This window comes from Chanodichthys erythropterus, chromosome 20, assembly GCF_024489055.1.
Source record: "Chanodichthys erythropterus isolate Z2021 chromosome 20, ASM2448905v1, whole genome shotgun sequence".
Classification (NCBI taxonomy): domain Eukaryota; kingdom Metazoa; phylum Chordata; class Actinopteri; order Cypriniformes; family Xenocyprididae; genus Chanodichthys; species Chanodichthys erythropterus.
The window spans coordinates 396,066-416,280 of NC_090240.1; the positions used below are offsets into that span (position 1 = coordinate 396,066).

The window sequence follows — 20,215 nt, forward strand, 5'->3', positions numbered from 1 at the left end:
ATTTAAAGGCCTTTGCAGGTGTTTTGAGTTAATTAGCTGATAAGAGTGTGTGGCACCAGGTGTCTTCAATATTGAACCTTTTCACAATATTCTAATTTTCTGAGATAGTGACTTTGGGATTTTCCATAGTTGTCAGCTATACTCATCAAAATGAAAAGAAATAAACATGTGAAACCTCTCAGTCTGTGTGTAATGAATGAATATGATATATACAAGTTTCACTTTTTGAAAGGAATTAGTGAAATAAATCAACTTTTTGATGACATTCTAATTATATGACCAGCACCTGTACACGAGCTGCGGTCCTTTAGACCAGTGGTTCCCATCAGTCAGGCGTGTTTGATTAGATGTCTCCCTGATCAAACACACCCGATCCAACTCATCAGCTCGTTGGTAAAGACTCCAAGACCTCAGACGGGCGCATCAGACAAGAGTGACATTCAAGACGTGCAGTGCTGGTTTGGGAACCGCTGCTTTGGAACAACGGCGACCGTTTCATAAGGGTGCGAGACGGTGCCACCCTGCCAGCCACCCCACCGCAGGTACATAGAGACTCCTTGTGAAGCTCCAGCGACATTCCCTCTGCTATTAACCACAACGATTTGCAGTCCCCCAAAAGGGGAAGCACACCGTTCCTGGAGACACTGCAATACCAGGTCGATGCGTGGAGTGGACGGAGCAAGCCCCGGTTCCGGCTCCATGAGCCAAAAATCCATTTAATATGTAGTCCCCAGATAGGAGACGTATCAGATATTAAACTGATAAGAACAGATACTACACTTGATCTTAGCCAAAAGGCCGAGAAGCGATGCCGTTGCCAAGCAGTGGGGGCAGAGCCGGCAAAGGCGACGCCCATCTGGGCCGCGGTGGGTTTCGTACTTTGCCTCTAGGACCACTGCTGTCGATCAGATCGTTTGTTAAATAGTGGAGATGATTTGAAACAACCTGCTTTCGCGAACTGGTCCTAGGTTTTTCCATCGACCTCCACAAAAGCACCGCAGTACAATTCTCTGGACTCCCTAGGTCGTTCTTGATCAGGAGGGGGGGGGAAAGCTCAACTTTAACATTTGGATAGTGTGACGAGTCCCTCGTTCTTCCTGCTACGGCCGGCCAGTGGGTGTGGCTGGGAGACTCATCAAGTGAACCATGTACACCCGTGCTTCCCTCTATAAAGCTTGGGCTTTGTTTGGCGTGGTGTGTTGCTTGCTCCTGGGTGCTTTGGTTTTGATTTTGGTCTTTGTTTATTTTGAGTTCCTTATTCATTTAAATGTGGTTCTGTCTGATGTTTGGTTATTGATGTGTCTGACAGAAATTGTGTTTGGTTTTGTTGATTTCTTGTTTCATATATTTTCTTATTTATGCTGATAAATCTCTTTTCGTTGCAACCTACCAAGCTGCCTATGTCCTCCGTTTCATTTGTCACGGCTTTGAGCCGGTCGTGACAATAGCGACCACGGGGTCATTTAGAAAACGGCCATGGTCGAGTGCCCCCAAAAGCCTGTCGTCCCTGAAGGAAAACTCAGAACTTTGCGAAACCAGGCGAGCGCACGCAACACCCGATTCCATAAAAGGGGCGTGCAAACACACACGGAGCCACAGACAACGCTACGACTGTTAGAAACCACAGGTTCTCTCGGCACCACCTAATCTTCTTTCAACCAGTATGTCCAGGGGAGAGCGCGAACGCAGTCCCCCACTACCATAAATTATGCAGTCGAGATTCCCACATTTGGGGAATTCGCAGGGGTCAGCACAACCGGAGTGCAATGGCCGAGCCTCGCCCTGGGTGAACCACCTTCCTGATCATGGTGTCTCCCCTGCCAGGTAAGTATGAGTCCCCAGGCCTCCAGTCAGAGGCTACCCTATCCCTCTTTGCCGTCCTCATCAACGGTGACCCCCTCCCCCACCCCAAGCAAAGGAAGGGCGTGTCCCTTCCATTACTTGACTGCGATTTCCGTGACCATGCCTTCAAGCCGGCAAACTGCCAAGCACCTACAGGTGCTGGTCGTATGATTAGAATGTCATCAAAAAGTTGATTTCTTTCACTAATTCCTTTCAAAAAGTCAAACTTGTATATTATGTACATTGCACACAGACTGATATATTTCAAATGTTTATTTCTTTTAATTTTGATGATTATAACTGACAACTAAGGAAAATCCCAAATCCGGTATCTCAGCAAATTTAGAATATTACTTAAGACCAATACAAAGAAAGGATTTTTAGAAATCTTGGCCAGTCATGGAGTCGATCGGTCTGTGGCACTGCTCAGGTGTTATGAGAGCCCAGGTTGCTCTGATAGTGGCCTTCAGCTCTTCTTAATTGTTGGGTCTGGCATATGGCATCTTCCTCTTCACAATACCCCGTAGATTTTCTATGGGGTTAAGGTCAGGCGAGTTTGCTGGCCAATTAAGAACAGGGATACCATGGTCCTTAAACCGGGTACTGGTAGCTTTGGCACTGTGTGCAGGTGCCAAGTCCTGTTGGGAAATGAAATCTGCATCTCCATAAAGTTGGTCAGCAGCAGGAAGCATGAAGTGCTCTAAAACTTCCTGGTATACGGCTGCGTTGACCTTGGACCTCAGAAAACACAGTGGGCCAACACCAGCAGATGACATGGCACCCCAAACCATCACTGACTGTGGAAACTTTAGGCTGGCCCTCAAGCGACGTGGATTGTGTGCCTCTCCTCTCTTCCTCCAGACTCTGGGACCCCGATTTCCAAAGGAAATGCCAAATTGACTTTCATCAGAGAACGTAACTTTGGACCACTCAGCAGCAGTCCAGTCCTTTTTGCCGAGGCGCCTCTGACGCTGTCTGTTGTTCAAGAGTGGCTTGACACAAGGAACGAGACAGCTGAAAACCATGTCTTGCATACGTCTGTGCGTAGGGGTTCTTGAAGCACTGACTCCAGCTGCAGTCCACTCTTTGTGAATCTCCCCACATTTTTGAATGGGTTCTGTTTCACAGTCCTCTCCAGGGTGCGGTTATCCCTATTGCTAGTACACTTTTTTCTACCACATCTTTTCCTTCCCTTCGCCTCTCTATTAATGTGCTTGGACACAGAGCTCTGCGAACAGCCAGCCTCTTTTGCAATGACCTTTTGTGTCTTGGCCTCCTTGTGCAAGGTGTCAGTGGTCGTCTTTTGGACAACTGTCAAGTCAGCAGTCTTCCCCATGACTGTGTAGCCTACAGAACTAGACTGAGAGACCATTTAAAGGCCTTTGCAGGTGTTTTGAGTTAATTAGCTGATAAGAGTGTGTGGCACCAGGTGTCTTCAATATTGAACCTTTTCACAATATTCTAATTTTCTGAGATAGTGACTTTGGGATTTTCCATAGTTGTCAGCTATACTCATCAAAATGAAAAGAAATAAACATGTGAAACCTCTCAGTCTGTGTGTAATGAATGAATATGATATATACAAGTTTCACTTTTTGAAAGGAATTAGTGAAATAAATCAACTTTTTGATGACATTCTAATTATATGACCAGCACCTGTACACGAGCTGCGGTCCTTTAGACCAGTGGTTCCCATCAGTCAGGCGTGTTTGATTAGATGTCTCCCTGATCAAACACACCCGATCCAACTCATCAGCTCGTTGGTAAAGACTCCAAGACCTCAGACGGGCGCATCAGACAAGAGTGACATTCAAGACGTGCAGTGCTGGTTTGGGAACCGCTGCTTTGGAACAACGGCGACCGTTTCATAAGGGTGCGAGACGGTGCCACCCTGCCAGCCACCCCACCGCAGGTACATAGAGACTCCTTGTGAAGCTCCAGCGACATTCCCTCTGCTATTAACCACAACGATTTGCAGTCCCCCAAAAGGGGAAGCACACCGTTCCTGGAGACACTGCAATACCAGGTCGATGCGTGGAGTGGACGGAGCAAGCCCCGGTTCCGGCTCCATGAGCCAAAAATCCATTTAATATGTAGTCCCCAGATAGGGGACGTATCAGATATTAAACTGATAAGAACAGATTCCATCTTTTACATACACAAACTCAGACAGTTCATCAACACATACTTTTTATAACTCACTTTAGGTCCCATTTAATCCCTTTTTCCCTTCAAACATTTTTTAATTTCCCCCTCAATATTATCATTTTGCACTGCGCCCTGCACTCTAGCCAAAACACAATAAAAAATTGATTTAGGACCCCATCCTGTTCGTTTGGACCTTAACATCGAAGTTCTGTGATTCCACAAAACCCTTTTGCCTTCTGATATAATTATCCACACCACCTTCCTCAATTCAAACTTCTGTCCCCCCAGACCCTCCCCATAAATTACCAGGTTCCGGGTCAGAGGAGGACCTTTCCACCCCTTCCACCACTGATACAGCAAAGTCCAGAAGGCAGATGAAACTGGGCATGTCCAAAATACATGTTCTATTGTTTCCTCCCTCCCACAACCAATTGGGCAGAAAGGTGACTTCCCTTGCCCATGACGATACTGCCTCTCCCTTACAGGCAAACGCCCCAGGGCCCCCAACCAATGAAGGTCTCTGCAAGCTCCATCCACATATGCTGGCTGTAGCATTGCCCAATTCACAGTGATGGGAAGAAATCTCTCTAGTCCCCCCTTCCCTGCCCCCCTCTCCCTTAAACCCTTGTACAGTTCCCTATGATTTATCACTGTTCCCTGTTCCAGACACCAAGGATGTTGACGTATAAATTTGGCAAACCACTGATATTCTTCCGGCCTGTCAAAAGCCCACGGAACCAACTTATCCCATGCAATCAAAGATCTTAGTGGAAAGGCTGCCCAGAACCTTGCAAAAAAATAAGCTTTGTGGTTTGTTGCCTGTAGGATTAAACGTGCCACAAAGGATGAAAAAATAGATGCTACCCACAAGGTAAAAAAAGGCACCTCCCTCCCACCCTTCTTAATTTCTTGGCTCACCTGAGCCCTGGATACCAGCTCGCACCTTCCCTTCCACAGAAAGGAGAACACAAGACCTTCCAACTCTCTGCCACAATTATAGGGAAGAGGGAACACATATGCCAAATAATTGACTGTAGGCAACAAGTCTGCTTTTATCACTAATGTTCGGCTAGTTAAAGAAAGCTCTCTAGTGTTCCAAAGGCCAATTTTGGAGCGCACTTTCCCAATCAAAACCCTCCAGTTCTCCTTAGCGCTGTTCTGCCTGAAGAAACGCACTCCCAAAACCTTCAGACCATCTTCACATAAGCTATATCCCTCAATGGCTGTCTCCCGCCTAGCCCATCGACCTACATACATGACGGCTGACTTTGACATGTTCACTTTCGCCCCTGTAACCCTCCCAAAATCTCCCAAAATCTTGCTTGTTTCTAAAAAATCCTGCCTTGATGTCAAAAACAGTGTCATGTCATCTGCATACAGCGACACCTTTGCTTGCAGACCTCCAGCCCCCGGCATGTGCAGGCCAGTAAAGGCCTGACATGCCCTTAAACGGGAAGCTAAAGGTTCAATGAACAAAATATAAAGAAGAGGGGAGAGAGGACATCCCTGTCTTACTCCTCCCAGCTGCTCAACTGACTCTGTCAGGAAACCATTAACTTTAAACTTACTTACCGCCCCCTTATACAATAAACGAACCCACGCCCTGATACTTGCCCCAAAACCTACCCTCTCAAGAACTGCAAACAAAAAGGAGAGACTAACTCGATCAAAAGCTTTCTCCTGGTCGAGGCTCAAAATTGCTAGAGAAAGCTGCCGTTGCTCAGCCCACCCAATAGCATCTCTGATCAAAGTCAAATTTAGGCTGCCAGAGCGGCCTGGTACCCCACAAGTCTGGTCTGGGTGCACCACCTTCCCCACCACAGACCTCATTCGTATAGCTATGACCTTCGCAAGGATTTTATAGTCAGTAGTAAGGAGAGTGATGGGCCTCCAGTTTGCCAAATCTGTCTTATCTCCCTTCTTATACAAAAGGGAGACATGCCCTGTCCTCATAGAAGCTGTGAGTGACCCAGTCATCAGGCTCTCATTATACACCTCAACCAGGTCCTGTCCAATAAGTTGCCAAAAGGAGCAGTATATCTCAACTGGCAACCCATCACAGCCAGGAGCTGTCCCTTTCCTAAGTGATGCCATTGCCTCTTCTGCCTCCTGCAAAGACACCTCCCCTTCTAATGCGGCAGCATCATCACCCTCCAAGACACTCTCTAAACTTGTCAAGAACACCCTCGCCTGAGAGTCTACCAAACCTCGGGGGCTAAAAAGCTGTTTATAAAAAACTGCCACCGTCTTCAACATTTCAGCTGTAGATGTAACATTACCCTTCTCTGTCTTTAACCCTTCTATGCATTTCCTCTGCTGCTGTCTCCTCACAGAGGCAAAAAAATATTTTGATGGACCCTCCTCTAAAAACCGTCTCCTTGCACCCATTTCTAACATAAATTTCTCTGCTTCCTTCATATAAAAACCTTTAACCCTCTCTTGGATAGCATAGAATCTGCCCCACTCCTCAGCTGCCTCTCTGCCCTCCTGAGCCCATAAGGACTGCATCTCCCTAATCCAAACACTAATGAGCCCTCGTCTTTTTACTGCCTTAGCCTCCCCCACCATCTACAGAAGTTAGCTATTCTCTCTTTTACTCCCTCCCACCACTGAGCCTGCGTTTCAAACAGACACTTCAAATTCTGCCAGGCCCTGTATAGGTGCTTAAACACTTGAACAAAAAACTTATCCTGAAGGAAAGATCTGTTCAACCTCCAAGATCCTCTCCCCCTCTGAATACCCCCAACCTCCATCTCGACTCCTATCATACAATGATCAGACAACCAAACCGGCAAGAAGAAGAAATCATCAACCTTAACTCCTGCTGACACAAACACATAATCCAAACGAGATTTTTCCCCTCTACTATTTCTCCAAGTAAAGCCCTCCAAAGCCCTTCCCACCACTTTAAAGGAGTCATAAAGAGAAAAACTCTTAAGGAGGAAAGCCAAATCACCCTTTGGCTCCCTATCTAAAGAAACATTAAAATCCCCTCCCAAAACCACCTTCCGATTTGTATAAAACAAAGGTTTTAATAAATTAAAGAAACCCCCTCTCTCCTCCCTCTTACTAGGCGCATATACATTAATCAGTCTGATGCTAACACCCCTCCATCTTACATCAGCATACAACACCCTCCCCGGAACTACCATTAAATTCTCTTCAATGACAAATTCCTGAGAGTTAAAAAGTATTCCCACCCCATCTGCCATCACATTCCCTGCCCCCCACATAGATGGACCTTTTCCCCAGTCCTTTGCAAAAAGAAGCTCATCTCTGCTGTTCTCTAAATGACATTCCTGTAAAAACATAATGTCAAAATTAACAGAACTCAAGGACTCAAAAAAAGCTATCCTTCGTTTTGCCATTTTCAATCCTCTTACATTTAGAGTGGCCACCCTCAGCCCCCCCATTTTAGGCAAACACTAAAGAAAAACAGTCCTTATCCCTTATCCCCTCCAAAACCTCCCTTCCCACCCCCTGTGGTACATCCCTTCACCCTTCTAGCTACTACCTCCGTCCACCCCTGAGAATCATCTTCAGTACTCTCCCCACACTCTCCCCACTCCATCCCCACTCACCCCCATCCCCCCCCTCATATACTACTTCTTTAAAAGCTTTAACCGCTCCCGCTCCCTTCCCCGAGTCATGTAAAGATACCAAGTCCTCCAAAGAAACAAAAGTCTTTACTGTCTCAATCTTGCTGCATTTTCGGTCCCTCTCGTCCTCTCCTCCGCCATCTTCTTCCACCGCTCGCCGACGTCCTCTTCCCCCTGATATCTCCATCTCGCTGTCTCCGCCTCCACTTTGCTCAGAAGTTATAATGTCTAAAGCATCCAGTTGCGACCATGTAAACCTGGCTGGGTCTTCAGCTTGTGGAGTATCTTGAATGGTGTTGTTACTAGACACAATTGCAGCCCCGGAAAACACCTCTGCAATATCGATGTCTGACCAGGTCTGTCCAATACCCTGTGACTGCTCCCTCTCTTGAGCTGCCCCCGGAGGACGTGGCTGGTTGACCTCTGCAACTGCTGGTCCTTTGTCCTGGTGATGCACAGCACTTTCCTCAGCCCCCTGGTCTTTATTAGCACCCTCTGTTGCAGCTGTAAGCTCTGTCTGGTTGATTGAAGAGTTGGATGCCTCACACATGAGAGATTCCAAATCTGCTTGCAGATCTTCCCCCTCCTTAAATAAACTAGCGTAGCTCTTCTTTCTGGCTGGACAACCCCGATACAAATGTTCTTTACTTCCACACAGACTGCAATGCTTGGGAGCAGTACATTCCGCCGCCACATGATCCGTCTTCCCACAGAATCTACATCTCTCTCCCTTGCACTCCACTTTCACATGACCCTGCCCTCCACATCTTCGACAATACACGGGCTGTCCGGGATAGTGCAGGAAACCTCTGTTCGGTCCAATAGAAAAGCTGCCTGGAGGGTGCAGCACAGTGCCAGGTGAAGAGGAGTCAAGTCTCAACTTCACCATGTACCTCCTCTTCCCATTCCATATTCCATATCGATCTCTCAAGCGCTCTCCTCCTCTTACAACATCACAATATCTTGCAATAAATGCCAGGACATCGCCATCCTCCACAAAAGGGTTGTATATATGAATAGTAAGTGGGATAAAATCCTGAACAAACACAGGCTGAAGCTGCAGGCCCTCCAGCAATTTATGACCTTCCTTTTTCTTCCAGGCTTCAAAAAAACCAACACAGTCCTTCAAAACACAAAAAGTTAAATCCAAAAATCCAGTTGACACAAAATCTTGTAAACAAAAAACTTCAGCAGGCTGTATCTTGAAAAGTCCTCTAAGAATTTCAGTAACAAAAAAATCTCTTCCAAAACGTTGCTTCACCAATTCTTCAGCATCTTTCTTCAACAACACACGAATCGTATTCCTCAACCGCACCATCAAGGCCGACTCTCTTTCGTCGTTCCCCGACATAACTCCTGGGTAAGATACTACACTTGATCTTAGCCAAAAGGCCGAGAAGCGATGCTGTTGCCAAGCAGTGGGGGCAGAGCCGGCAAAGGCGACGCCCATCTGGGCCGCGGTGGGTTTCGTACTTTGCCTCTAGGACCACTGCTGTCGATCAGATCGTTTGTTAAATAGTGGAGATGATTTGAAACAACCTGCTTTCGCGAACTGGTCCTAGGTTTTTCCATCGACCTCCACAAAAGCACCGCAGTACAATTCTCTGGACTCCCTAGGTCGTTCTTGATCAGGAGGGGGGGAAAAAAAAAAAAGCTCAACTTTAACATTTGGATAGTGTGACGAGTCCCTCGTTCTTCCTGCTACGGCCGGCCAGTGGGTGTGGCTGGGAGACTCATCAAGTGAACCATGTACACCCGTGCTTCCCTCTATAAAGCTTGGGCTTTGTTTGGCGTGGTGTGTTGCTTGCTCCTGGGTGCTTTGGTTTTGATTTTGGTCTTTGTTTATTTTGAGTTCCTTATTCATTTAAATGTGGTTCTGTCTGATGTTTGGTTATTGATGTGTCTGACAGAAATTGTGTTTGGTTTTGTTGATTTCTGGTTTCATATATTTTCTTATTTATGCTGATAAATCTCTTTTCGTTGCAACCTACCAAGCTGCCTATGTCCTCCGTTTCATTTGTCACGGCTTTGAGCCGGTCGTGACAATAGCGACCACGGGGTCATTTAGAAAACGGCCATGGTCGAGTGCCCCCAAAAGCCTGTCGTCCCTGAAGGAAAACTCAGAACTTTGCGAAACCAGGCGAGCGCACGCAACACCCGATTCCATAAAAGGGGCGTGCAAACACACACGGAGCCACAGACAACGCTACGACTGTTAGAAACCACAGGTTCTCTCGGCACCACCTAATCTTCTTTCAACCAGTATGTCCAGGGGAGAGCGCGAACGCAGTCCCCCACTACCATAAATTATGCAGTCGAGATTCCCACATTTGGGGAATTCGCAGGGGTCAGCACAACCGGAGTGCAATGGCCGAGCCTCGCCCTGGGTGAACCACCTTCCTGATCATGGTGTCTCCCCTGCCAGGTAAGTATGAGTCCCCCGGCCTCCAGTCAGAGGCTACCCTATCCCTCTTTGCCGTCCTCATCAACGGTGTCCCCCCGCCACCACCCCAAGCAAAGGAAGGGCGTGTCCCTTCCATTACTTGACTGCGATTTCCGTGACCATGCCTTCAAGCCGGCAAACTGCCAAGCACCTACAGGTGCTGGTCGTATGATTAGAATGTCATCAAAAAGTTGATTTCTTTCACTAATTCCTTTCAAAAAGTCAAACTTGTATATTATGTACATTGCACACAGACTGATATATTTCAAATGTTTATTTCTTTTAATTTTGATGATTATAACTGACAACTAAGGAAAATCCCAAATCCGGTATCTCAGCAAATTTAGAATATTACTTAAGACCAATACAAAGAAAGGATTTTTAGAAATCTTGGCCAACTGAAAACTATAAACATGAAAAGTATGAGCGTGTGCAGCACTCAATACTTAGTTGGGGCTCCTTTTGCCTGAATTACTGCAGCAATGCGGCGTGGCATGGAGTCGATCGGTCTGTGGCACTGCTCAGGTGTTATGAGAGCCCAGGTTGCTCTGATAGTGGCCTTCAGCTCTTCTTAATTGTTGGGTCTGGCATATGGCATCTTCCTCTTCACAATACCCCGTAGATTTTCTATGGGGTTAAGGTCAGGCGAGTTTGCTGGCCAATTAAGAACAGGGATACCATGGTCCTTAAACCGGGTACTGGTAGCTTTGGCACTGTGTGCAGGTGCCAAGTCCTGTTGGGAAATGAAATCTGCATCTCCATAAAGTTGGTCAGCAGCAGGAAGCATGAAGTGCTCTAAAACTTCCTGGTATACGGCTGCGTTGACCTTGGACCTCAGAAAACACAGTGGGCCAACACCAGCAGATGACATGGCACCCCAAACCATCACTGACTGTGGAAACTTTAGGCTGGCCCTCAAGCGACGTGGATTGTGTGCCTCTCCTCTCTTCCTCCAGACTCTGGGACCCCGATTTCCAAAGGAAATGCCAAATTGACTTTCATCAGAGAACGTAACTTTGGACCACTCAGCAGCAGTCCAGTCCTTTTTGTCGAGGCGCCTCTGACGCTGTCTGTTGTTCAAGAGTGGCTTGACACAAGGAACGAGACAGCTGAAAACCATGTCTTGCATACGTCTGTGCGTAGGGGTTCTTGAAGCACTGACTCCAGCTGCAGTCCACTCTTTGTGAATCTCCCCCACATTTTTGAATGGGTTCTGTTTCACAGTCCTCTCCAGGGTGCGGTTATCCCTATTGCTAGTACACTTTTTTTCTACCACATCTTTTCCTTCCCTTCGCCTCTCTATTAATGTGCTTGGACACAGAGCTCTGCGAACAGCCAGCCTCTTTTGCAATGACCTTTTGTGTCTTGGCCTCCTTGTGCAAGGTGTCAGTGGTCGTCTTTTGGACAACTGTCAAGTCAGCAGTCTTCCCCATGACTGTGTAGCCTACAGAACTAGACTGAGAGACCATTTAAAGGCCTTTGCAGGTGTTTTGAGTTAATTAGCTGATAAGAGTGTGTGGCACCAGGTGTCTTCAATATTGAACCTTTTCACAATATTCTAATTTTCTGAGATAGTGACTTTGGGATTTTCCATAGTTGTCAGCTATACTCATCAAAATGAAAAGAAATAAACATGTGAAACCTCTCAGTCTGTGTGTAATGAATGAATATGATATATACAAGTTTCACTTTTTGAAAGGAATTAGTGAAATAAATCAACTTTTTGATGACATTCTAATTATATGACCAGCACCTGTACACGAGCTGCGGTCCTTTAGACCAGTGGTTCCCATCAGTCAGGCGTGTTTGATTAGATGTCTCCCTGATCAAACACACCCGATCCAACTCATCAGCTCGTTGGTAAAGACTCCAAGACCTCAGACGGGCGCATCAGACAAGAGTGACATTCAAGACGTGCAGTGCTGGTTTGGGAACCGCTGCTTTGGAACAACGGCGACCGTTTCATAAGGGTGCGAGACGGTGCCACCCTGCCAGCCACCCCACCGCAGGTACATAGAGACTCCTTGTGAAGCTCCAGCGACATTCCCTCTGCTATTAACCACAACGATTTGCAGTCCCCCAAAAGGGGAAGCACACCGTTCCTGGAGACACTGCAATACCAGGTCGATGCGTGGAGTGGACGGAGCAAGCCCCGGTTCCGGCTCCATGAGCCAAAAATCCATTTAATATGTAGTCCCCAGATAGGGGACGTATCAGATATTAAACTGATAAGAACAGATTTTTTTTTTTTTCGAAAAGTTTTATTGTCACATTTTCATTCATTTTTTCATGCCACACATTTTAAAACATACTCAGTTCCACAAATTAAAACGGAGGTGACACAATTCTGGTTAAAATCAGTTATTGTTGTGTGTCGTGTAAAGGTCCATGTATGTAAATCAGTGTGGTGTTAAAAGCAGGGCAGATGACTGAAAATAAAAATAAAAATAAAATAAATGAATAAATAGTCGAGATAAGAGACAATAAAACATTTCAACTAAAACATCATCTGTTGTACAGGATCGAGGGTGAGTCCTTATCAAGAATTTCCATTCACTCCAGGTCTCCAGAACAGGCCCAAGACTCCCCGCTTCCGGGGCCCAGCGGAAATCCCCTCTCCTCCGGCCCGCTGGCCCGCTGTTCCCGTAGCCGGTGTGGTGAGGGTGCATCTACGGGCGGCCAAGGTCGGTGGCGGCCGGGACCTTCTCGTGCGACCCCGGCCCCCCATCCGAATAACGACGTGCGGCCCACCCTGCAGCATAGATCTTATCCTCTGCTCGCACGCGTGGAGGGGGCCGTCACGCGTTTCCCCACCAGCAGGTTTCTGGTTGCCCAGATGGCATCCTTGATCACGTTTAGGGTGAGCCAGAGCGAGGTAAAATCTTGCGGTGTCAAGTCCTTCAAGCCCTGACCCACCCCCAGGATGGCAAGCTTGTAATCCACCTGGGCCCCACCCGCTGGCAGGCACGGGAAAAACAGGGGGCCGGTCTTGGCCCACAGGTCCCGCGCAGCGCCGCACTCCCAGAGCAGATGATGGACGGTCTCCGGGGAACCACATCCGGACCGTGGGCAGGTAGAGTTTTTGGCCATGCCTCTGGAGTGCATAACCGCCCTGACCGGGAGGATCTCGTGGGCCACCATCCACGCCAAGTCTTTGTGCCTGTTCTGGAGAGCTGGGTGGGCAACGTTCCGCCAAACTTGTCTGGCCTCACTTAACGTGAGGCCTGGGATTGGACTCACCGTTTCTCGATCCTGCACAAGAGAGATCAAAGACTTGTGATTAGTTAAAATGGTGGCATCCTTTCCTTCCAATGAGTGTTTCTTTAAAAAGGTCTTAATAAAACTGTACTCTTTTGGCATATTAAAAGACACTGGACTTTTAAGATCAATTGGTAAAACTCTCAACGCTCTTAGGTAAGACCCCATCCAGAAACGAGCCATAGCCGCTGTCTTGTTCTCTCTGGATGAGGTCAATGCATATTGGACATGGAGGGCGGCAAAGCGGCTTCCTAAAAACAAGTGGGGGTCTGGGAGGCCTTTCCCGCCATTCTCTTTTCTTTTTTTAACGACCTCCCTCTTCAGTCGTTCCCACTTGGACCCCCACAGGAAATAAAATACCGCCCTCTCCAGGTTGGCCAGGAATCTTCTTGGGGGACTAAAAACAGAACAGACAAGTAAAATTAGGGGTAAAATCACTGCTTTAAAAATTAAAATCTTTCCTTCAATCGTCATTTGTCTTAGTCCCCAAAACCCCAGTCTTTGCCTAACTTTCCCTAAGATGTCAGTCCAGTTCCCCCGTCCTCCACCCTCTTTGTCAAACTTTACACCTAAAACTGTCAGGTCATTGTCTTTAAAATCCAAATCCAGTCCACCTGTGTCCACGTTTCCCCACGGCCCGAAGAGCTGGGCCTCGGACTTACTCCTATTGAGCTTGGCGCCCGAGGCCCGACCGTACCAGTCAGTCAAGTCCAATGCTCTTCGTACCGATAAAAGGTCAGTCGCTAAAAGGGTTACGTCGTCCATATATAAAACACAGGTCGCTGTCAGTCCACCAGTCCCTGGGATGTCCAGTCCTTTAATCCATTTATCCCTTCTCAAGATTTGTGCCAGTGGCTCAATGCAGGCCACATACAGTAGGGGAGATAAAGGACACCCCTGACGGACGCCGCTGTGAATGTTTACAGCTTTGGATAGATGCCCATTAACTGCAAATTTACTGACTAGGCTGTTGTAAAGCAGTCCCACCCAAGCTATAAACCTCCCTGGGAACCCCATTTTTTCCAGTACCTTAAAAAGGAACTGGTGCGAGATGCGGTCAAAAGCTTTTTCAAAATCTAAATTTAGGACTACTAGCCGAATATTTCTGTCTCTCGCGTAACAGATGGCGTCTCTAATCAGCACCAGGCTGTCTGTGATCTTCCTACCGGGCACAGCGCATGCTTGATCCAGGTGGATTACGTCCTCTAGAACAGTCGACATGCGTGTGGCTAAAATCTTACTAAAAAGTTTACAGTCAAAATTTAAAAGCGTGATTGGTCGCCAGTTCTTCAAGTCAGTCCTGTCTCCTTTTTTGTATAATAATGAAACTATCCCTACTCTAAAGCTGTCCGGAAGTCTGTCGAGAGTCTCAAATTCTTTAAAAACTGTCAGTAGGTCATGTGCTAAAATGTCCCAGAAAGTCAAGTAAAACTCCAAGGGAAGTCCATCCATTCCTGGGGACTTCCCTTTTTAAAACCTTTGAGGGATTCTTTTAATTCTAAAAGAGTAAAATCCTGGGCTAAAAGCACGTTTGGACTCTTTATCTTTTTATCTAAAAAATCTAAAACTTCCTTTAAGATGCCGTCGTGTGCTTCTTTTGGACTATATAAATTACTATAAAAATGTTCTATTTCACCTAAAATTTCCTCCATGTTTTTTGCCTCCCTCCCTCCAAAAGTTTTTAAAATGGTTATTGACCCTCCCCGTGAAATAGTCTTTTTAAAAAAATATCGTGTACACTTTTCTCCTTCTTCTATCTCTTTTTCTTTGCATCTTAAAATGACTCCCTTACTTTGAGCTTCGGATAAAACTGACATTTCTTTCTTTACTTCCTTTATTTCCTCTTTAAAATCCAATCCATTATTTAAAAGGTTAAAATATCTCTGCAGTCTTTTTTGCAGCCCCATCATGCATCTTTTTTCTTTGTTCTTTTTCTCTTTACCTATTTTTCTAAAAAAATGTCCTGTCTTTTGTTTCACCATCTCCCACCACTGTGCCCGTGAGTCGTAAAAGTCCTGGAGAGTCTGCCATTGGCACTTCTTCATCCTCTAATAGGGAGCAGTTCAGCTTCCACAGCCCTCCCCCTACTGTCACACCCGTGGGTAGTGAAAGGGTGCAGGAGAGCATCATGTGATCAGTGAAGAAAAGGGGGGTCAATGTTGCATCGGTTGGCGGGCAGTCTCTTGTAAAAATATAGTCAATTCGAGAGGCTCTGGCGCCATCACCACTGAACCAGGTGAAGCCCTCCTCTCTCTGATGCATTGTTTTAAAACAGTCGACTAACTTAAAATCTTTGACTAATTTCTTTAATAAAACTGATGTCTTGTCAACCTTAAAATCATCTCCTACCCTTTTTCTATCTTTTTTTGTTAAAACACAATTAAAATCCCCTGCAACCACTAGGGGAGCCCTACCTAACATGTGGGGCTGCAAATCTTCTAAAAGCTCGTATCTCTCATTTTTTCCTGTAAAACCATACATATTTAAAACATTAAAATCCTTACCTAAAAAAGTCAGATTAACTAAAATTGCCCGCCCATCCCTCACCACAGTGCTGCCCTTCACCAAGATATTGGGATTATTAATTAAAAAGGCAACACCGTCATTTTTGTTAAAATTGGAGCCACTCCAGATGGAGGGTCCTGGGGTCCAAAGTTCTTGCCATCTCCTGTAGTTTGTTAAAAAAGGCAGAGCACACTCTTGCAATAAATAAATATCTGACTTAAAATTTTTTAAACTTGATAAAACACTCTGTGCTCGAAGAGTAGACCTCACACTTCTCACATTGATTGTAGAGATAGTGAGGGCCATGAGCAGTATGGTTAAAAATACAAACATTTAAGAAGAAAAACAAAAAGACTGCAGAACATTACATTAAAATCATGTTATTTCATGTGGCATTTGCCTCTCCTTTTCCCCAGAAAAAAAGGGATCAGGAGGGCAAATGCTCGCCACTTCAGAGTCCACAGAGAGAACCTCTTGTGGCTCTTTGGGTGACGATGTTCTCAGCTTGATGTGCAGGAAAGAGACTTCATTGGGAGACTCTGCGGGCCACATACGGTCTAGATCTTCCGAAGCGGAACTATCTAGCCGATGCGCCGCCCGCAGCCTTTTCTCCTCTGTATGTGACAGAGGAGATCTCGCAGTCCTTTTCTGCACTTGAGCATTTGGGAGTGAACAGTCAGCTTCACTCCCACTTGATGGCATACTTATCTCAGAAACGGTGTTGAGGGAGGAAACCGTTTCCTCCTCTTCATCTTTTGTATCATTTCCTTTCTCTTGTCTGGGAGTGGTTCCCTCCCCCTGTTTCGTTTCAATCTGTGACTCTGCCCCTTTAGCCGCCCCACTTCCTCTTTCCTGCCCAATCCCTGAGGTTGGCAGAGAATTTGAATTTCCCGCCAAAACCTCAGGGACCGCCTCCTCCTCCCTTTGTTCTTCTGTTTGCTCTGATTGTGGGGCGGCCATTTTGTTGCCTTTAAGTTTGTTGGCAAAGCTTTTTGGGCAATCTCTGTAGAGATGGTTTGATTCTCCACACAGGTTGCACCGCCTGCCATTGGTACACTCTTCAAAATTGTGACCAATTTCTCTGCATTTCCCACATACAATTTCTTGGCATGCTTCAGCCAAATGCCCAAACTTTCCACATTTTCTGCATAATTTGGGCATGCCCTGGTAATGAATGTAGCCTCTGTTCTCACCCAGCACAATCATAGAAGGCAGATGCTTCAGGCCCTGGTAGCTCCCGGCATCTTCCCATTGTTTAATGGGAATTCGCCAGGAGCATGTCCAGATGCCATCCTCATCTAAAACCTTGACTGGCTGGCCTCGAACCGTGCAAAATCTACCCAGCCAGACACAAATGTCCTCCCCAGTCACTGTCTCATTAAACATTCTAACAATCACAGTTTTAAGTGTATTATCAGATAGCTTTTCAACAGTAAACATGGAGAACTGGGATTTTACTGATTCAAATCTGTGCCAAAAATCATTCAGGTGGGAAACAGCTCTAAAGCTAACATCATAGCCTTTGTTCAGGGGCAGAGTCACAATACAATTCAGTTCTTCAGGTTTAAAATGTAAAGTCTTCTGGAGAAGCTTTCTGGAGAAGTCGAGACGTGACATCCCCAAGAGCCTTCCATCAACTTCTCTGAATAAAAAACGCACGCTGTGGTGCCTCCGCAAGCCGGCACGGGCAGCCGACATGGTGGAGGCACCAACAGCCTAAAACAAACTTTACAAATCAAAAAACCAATAAATAAATTACCAAATAAATAAATAAATAAATAAATAAATAAAACCTTACCTTAAAACAGCTTGTTCGCAAAAACAGTAGCAGCAATTTCAAATATACCTCTTGAAAGTTGGGGGCTCGCGATACAGCAAGACCTCGAGCCAGGAAACCCTCAAAAGGCGATCGCAGCTCAACCTGACGACAAGATACTTGATCTTAGCCAAAAGGCCGAGAAGCGATGCCGTTGCCAAGCAGTGGGGGCAGAGCCGGCAAAGGCGACGCCCATCTGGGCCGCGGTGGGTTTCGTACTTTGCCTCTAGGACCACTGCTGTCGATCAGATCGTTTGTTAAATAGTGGAGATGATTTGAAACAACCTGCTTTCGCGAACTGGTCCTAGGTTTTTCCATCGACCTCCACAAAAGCACCGCAGTACAATTCTCTGGACTCCCTAGGTCGTTCTTGATCAGGAGGGGGGGGAAAAAAAAAAAGCTCAACTTTAACATTTGGATAGTGTGACGAGTCCCTCGTTCTTCCTGCTACGGCCGGCCAGTGGGTGTGGCTGGGAGACTCATCAAGTGAACCATGTACACCCGTGCTTCCCTCTATAAAGCTTGGGCTTTGTTTGGCGTGGTGTGTTGCTTGCTCCTGGGTGCTTTGGTTTTGATTTTGGTCTTTGTTTATTTTGAGTTCCTTATTCATTTAAATGTGGTTCTGTCTGATGTTTGGTTATTGATGTGTCTGACAGAAATTGTGTTTGGTTTTGTTGATTTCTTGTTTCATATATTTTCTTATTTATGCTGATAAATCTCTTTTCGTTGCAACCTACCAAGCTGCCTATGTCCTCCGTTTCATTTGTCACGGCTTTGAGCCGGTCGTGACAATAGCGACCACGGGGTCATTTAGAAAACGGCCATGGTCGAGTGCCCCCAAAAGCCTGTCGTCCCTGAAGGAAAACTCAGAACTTTGCGAAACCAGGCGAGCGCACGCAACACCCGATTCCATAAAAGGGGCGTGCAAACACACACGGAGCCACAGACAACGCTACGACTGTTAGAAACCACAGGTTCTCTCGGCACCACCTAATCTTCTTTCAACCAGTATGTCCAGGGGAGAGCGCGAACGCAGTCGCCCACTACCATAAATTATGCAGTCGAGATTCCCACATTTGGGGAATTCGCAGGGGTCAGCACAACCGGAGTGCAATGGCCGAGCCTCGCCCTGGGTGAACCACCTTCCTGATCATGGTGTCTCCCCTGCCAGGTAAGTATGAGTCCCCAGGCCTCCAGTCAGAGGCTACCCTATCCCTCTTTGCCGTCCTCATCAACGGTGACCCCCCTCCCCCACCCCAAGCAAAGGAAGGGCGTGTCAAGTCAAGTCAAGTCAAGTCAAGTCAAATTTATTTATATAGCGCTTTTACAATTGGTAATTGTTTCAAAGCAGCTTTACATATTAGAAGCACAGAAAAAAAGGGAAGTGGTTAAAACTGTACAAACAAGCAATGTAATATGGTAATATGTAACATATACAAGATGGTGCTACATTAAGCCAATGTCGGCTGACTTCCAGGGGTGGAAAAAACCCCCTAGGAGAAAAACCCAGCGTGCTAGCACTGGGAAAAAAGTCCTAGGAGGGAAAAAACCCCTTGGAAGATATATATATGTAAATGTATATGGAGATCAAAATCTGAATTGTACATTTTTATTATAGAGATTAAAAATCGATTATATATAAATATATGCAAGCGGATACGGGGATCCTGGGCTACGTTGTAGTCAGGTCCAGACGCAGGTTCTCCATCTGACCTGGATACGGCCTGGATCCAGCACCCGGCAAACCTCAGGATAAGCAGAGAGACAGATATTAGCGTAGATGCCATTCTTGTTCTGATGTACAGGTATATCTAGTGTTATAGGAAATGTTCTCGGTTCCGGCCGACCTAATTATTGCAGCGTAACAATCCTTTAACGGATTTGAAAAATGTTAATGTATTGATGATGTGTTATGTGTATGCAAGAGCAAAGAGATGTGTTTTTAGTCTAGATTTAAACTGACAGAGTGTGTCTGCTTCCCGAACAATGCTAGGAAGATTGTTCCAGAGTTTAGGTGCTAAATAGGAAAATGATCTGCCGCCTTCAGTTGATTTTGATATTCTGGGTATTATCAACTGGCCTAAATTCTGAGATCGCAATAAACGTGAAGGACTATAATGCATTAAGAGCTCACTTAGGTACTGGGGAGCTAAACCATTTAGAGCTTTATAAGTAAGTAGCAAGATTTTAAAATCTATACGATGTTTAATAGGGAGCCAATGTAATGTTGACAGAACTGGGCTAATATGGTCATACTTTCTGGTTCTAGTAAGAACTCTAGCTGCCGCATTTTGAACCAACTGTAGTTTGTTTAAAAGCCGAGCAGAACAACCACCCAGTAGAGCGTTACAATAATCTAGTCTTGAGGTCATGAATGCATGAACCAACTGTTCCGCATTTGTCATTGAGAGCATATGTCGTAATTTAGATATATTTTTTAGATGGAAGAAGGCGGTTTTACAGATACTAGAAACATGACTTTCAAATGAAAGATTGGTATCAAAGAGCACACCCAGGTTCCTAACTGAGGACGAAGGTTTAATGGAGCACCCGTCAAGTGTTAGAGAGTATTCAAGGTTTTTTCGTGAGGAAGTTTTTGGTCCA

General features: G+C 46.0%; 6 non-coding genes and 1 pseudogene across 6 annotated transcripts; all 7 read right to left on the reverse strand.

The window, feature by feature from the left end:
* Positions 1-619: 619 nt before the first annotated feature.
* LOC137010180 (U2 spliceosomal RNA) lies at positions 620-810 on the reverse strand. Its single transcript, XR_010893252.1, has one exon. It is a non-coding gene; the product is annotated as a U2 spliceosomal RNA (small nuclear RNA).
* Positions 811-1,668: 858 nt separating this feature from the next.
* LOC137009919 (U1 spliceosomal RNA) lies at positions 1,669-1,832 on the reverse strand. The gene has a single exon (XR_010893006.1). It is a non-coding gene; the product is annotated as a U1 spliceosomal RNA (small nuclear RNA).
* Positions 1,833-3,831: 1,999 nt separating this feature from the next.
* Positions 3,832-4,019, reverse strand: LOC137010263 (U2 spliceosomal RNA). Its single transcript, XR_010893311.1, has one exon. It is a non-coding gene; the product is annotated as a U2 spliceosomal RNA (small nuclear RNA).
* Positions 4,020-8,793: 4,774 nt separating this feature from the next.
* Positions 8,794-8,993, reverse strand: LOC137010331 (U2 spliceosomal RNA). Its single transcript, XR_010893352.1, has one exon. It is a non-coding gene; the product is annotated as a U2 spliceosomal RNA (small nuclear RNA).
* Positions 8,994-9,858: 865 nt separating this feature from the next.
* Positions 9,859-10,022, reverse strand: LOC137009920 (U1 spliceosomal RNA). The gene has a single exon (XR_010893007.1). It is a non-coding gene; the product is annotated as a U1 spliceosomal RNA (small nuclear RNA).
* Positions 10,023-12,118: 2,096 nt separating this feature from the next.
* LOC137010236 (U2 spliceosomal RNA) lies at positions 12,119-12,295 on the reverse strand (annotated as a pseudogene).
* A 6,331-nt stretch (positions 12,296-18,626) lies between these two features.
* LOC137010056 (U1 spliceosomal RNA) lies at positions 18,627-18,790 on the reverse strand. The gene has a single exon (XR_010893135.1). It is a non-coding gene; the product is annotated as a U1 spliceosomal RNA (small nuclear RNA).
* Positions 18,791-20,215: the final 1,425 nt, after the last annotated feature.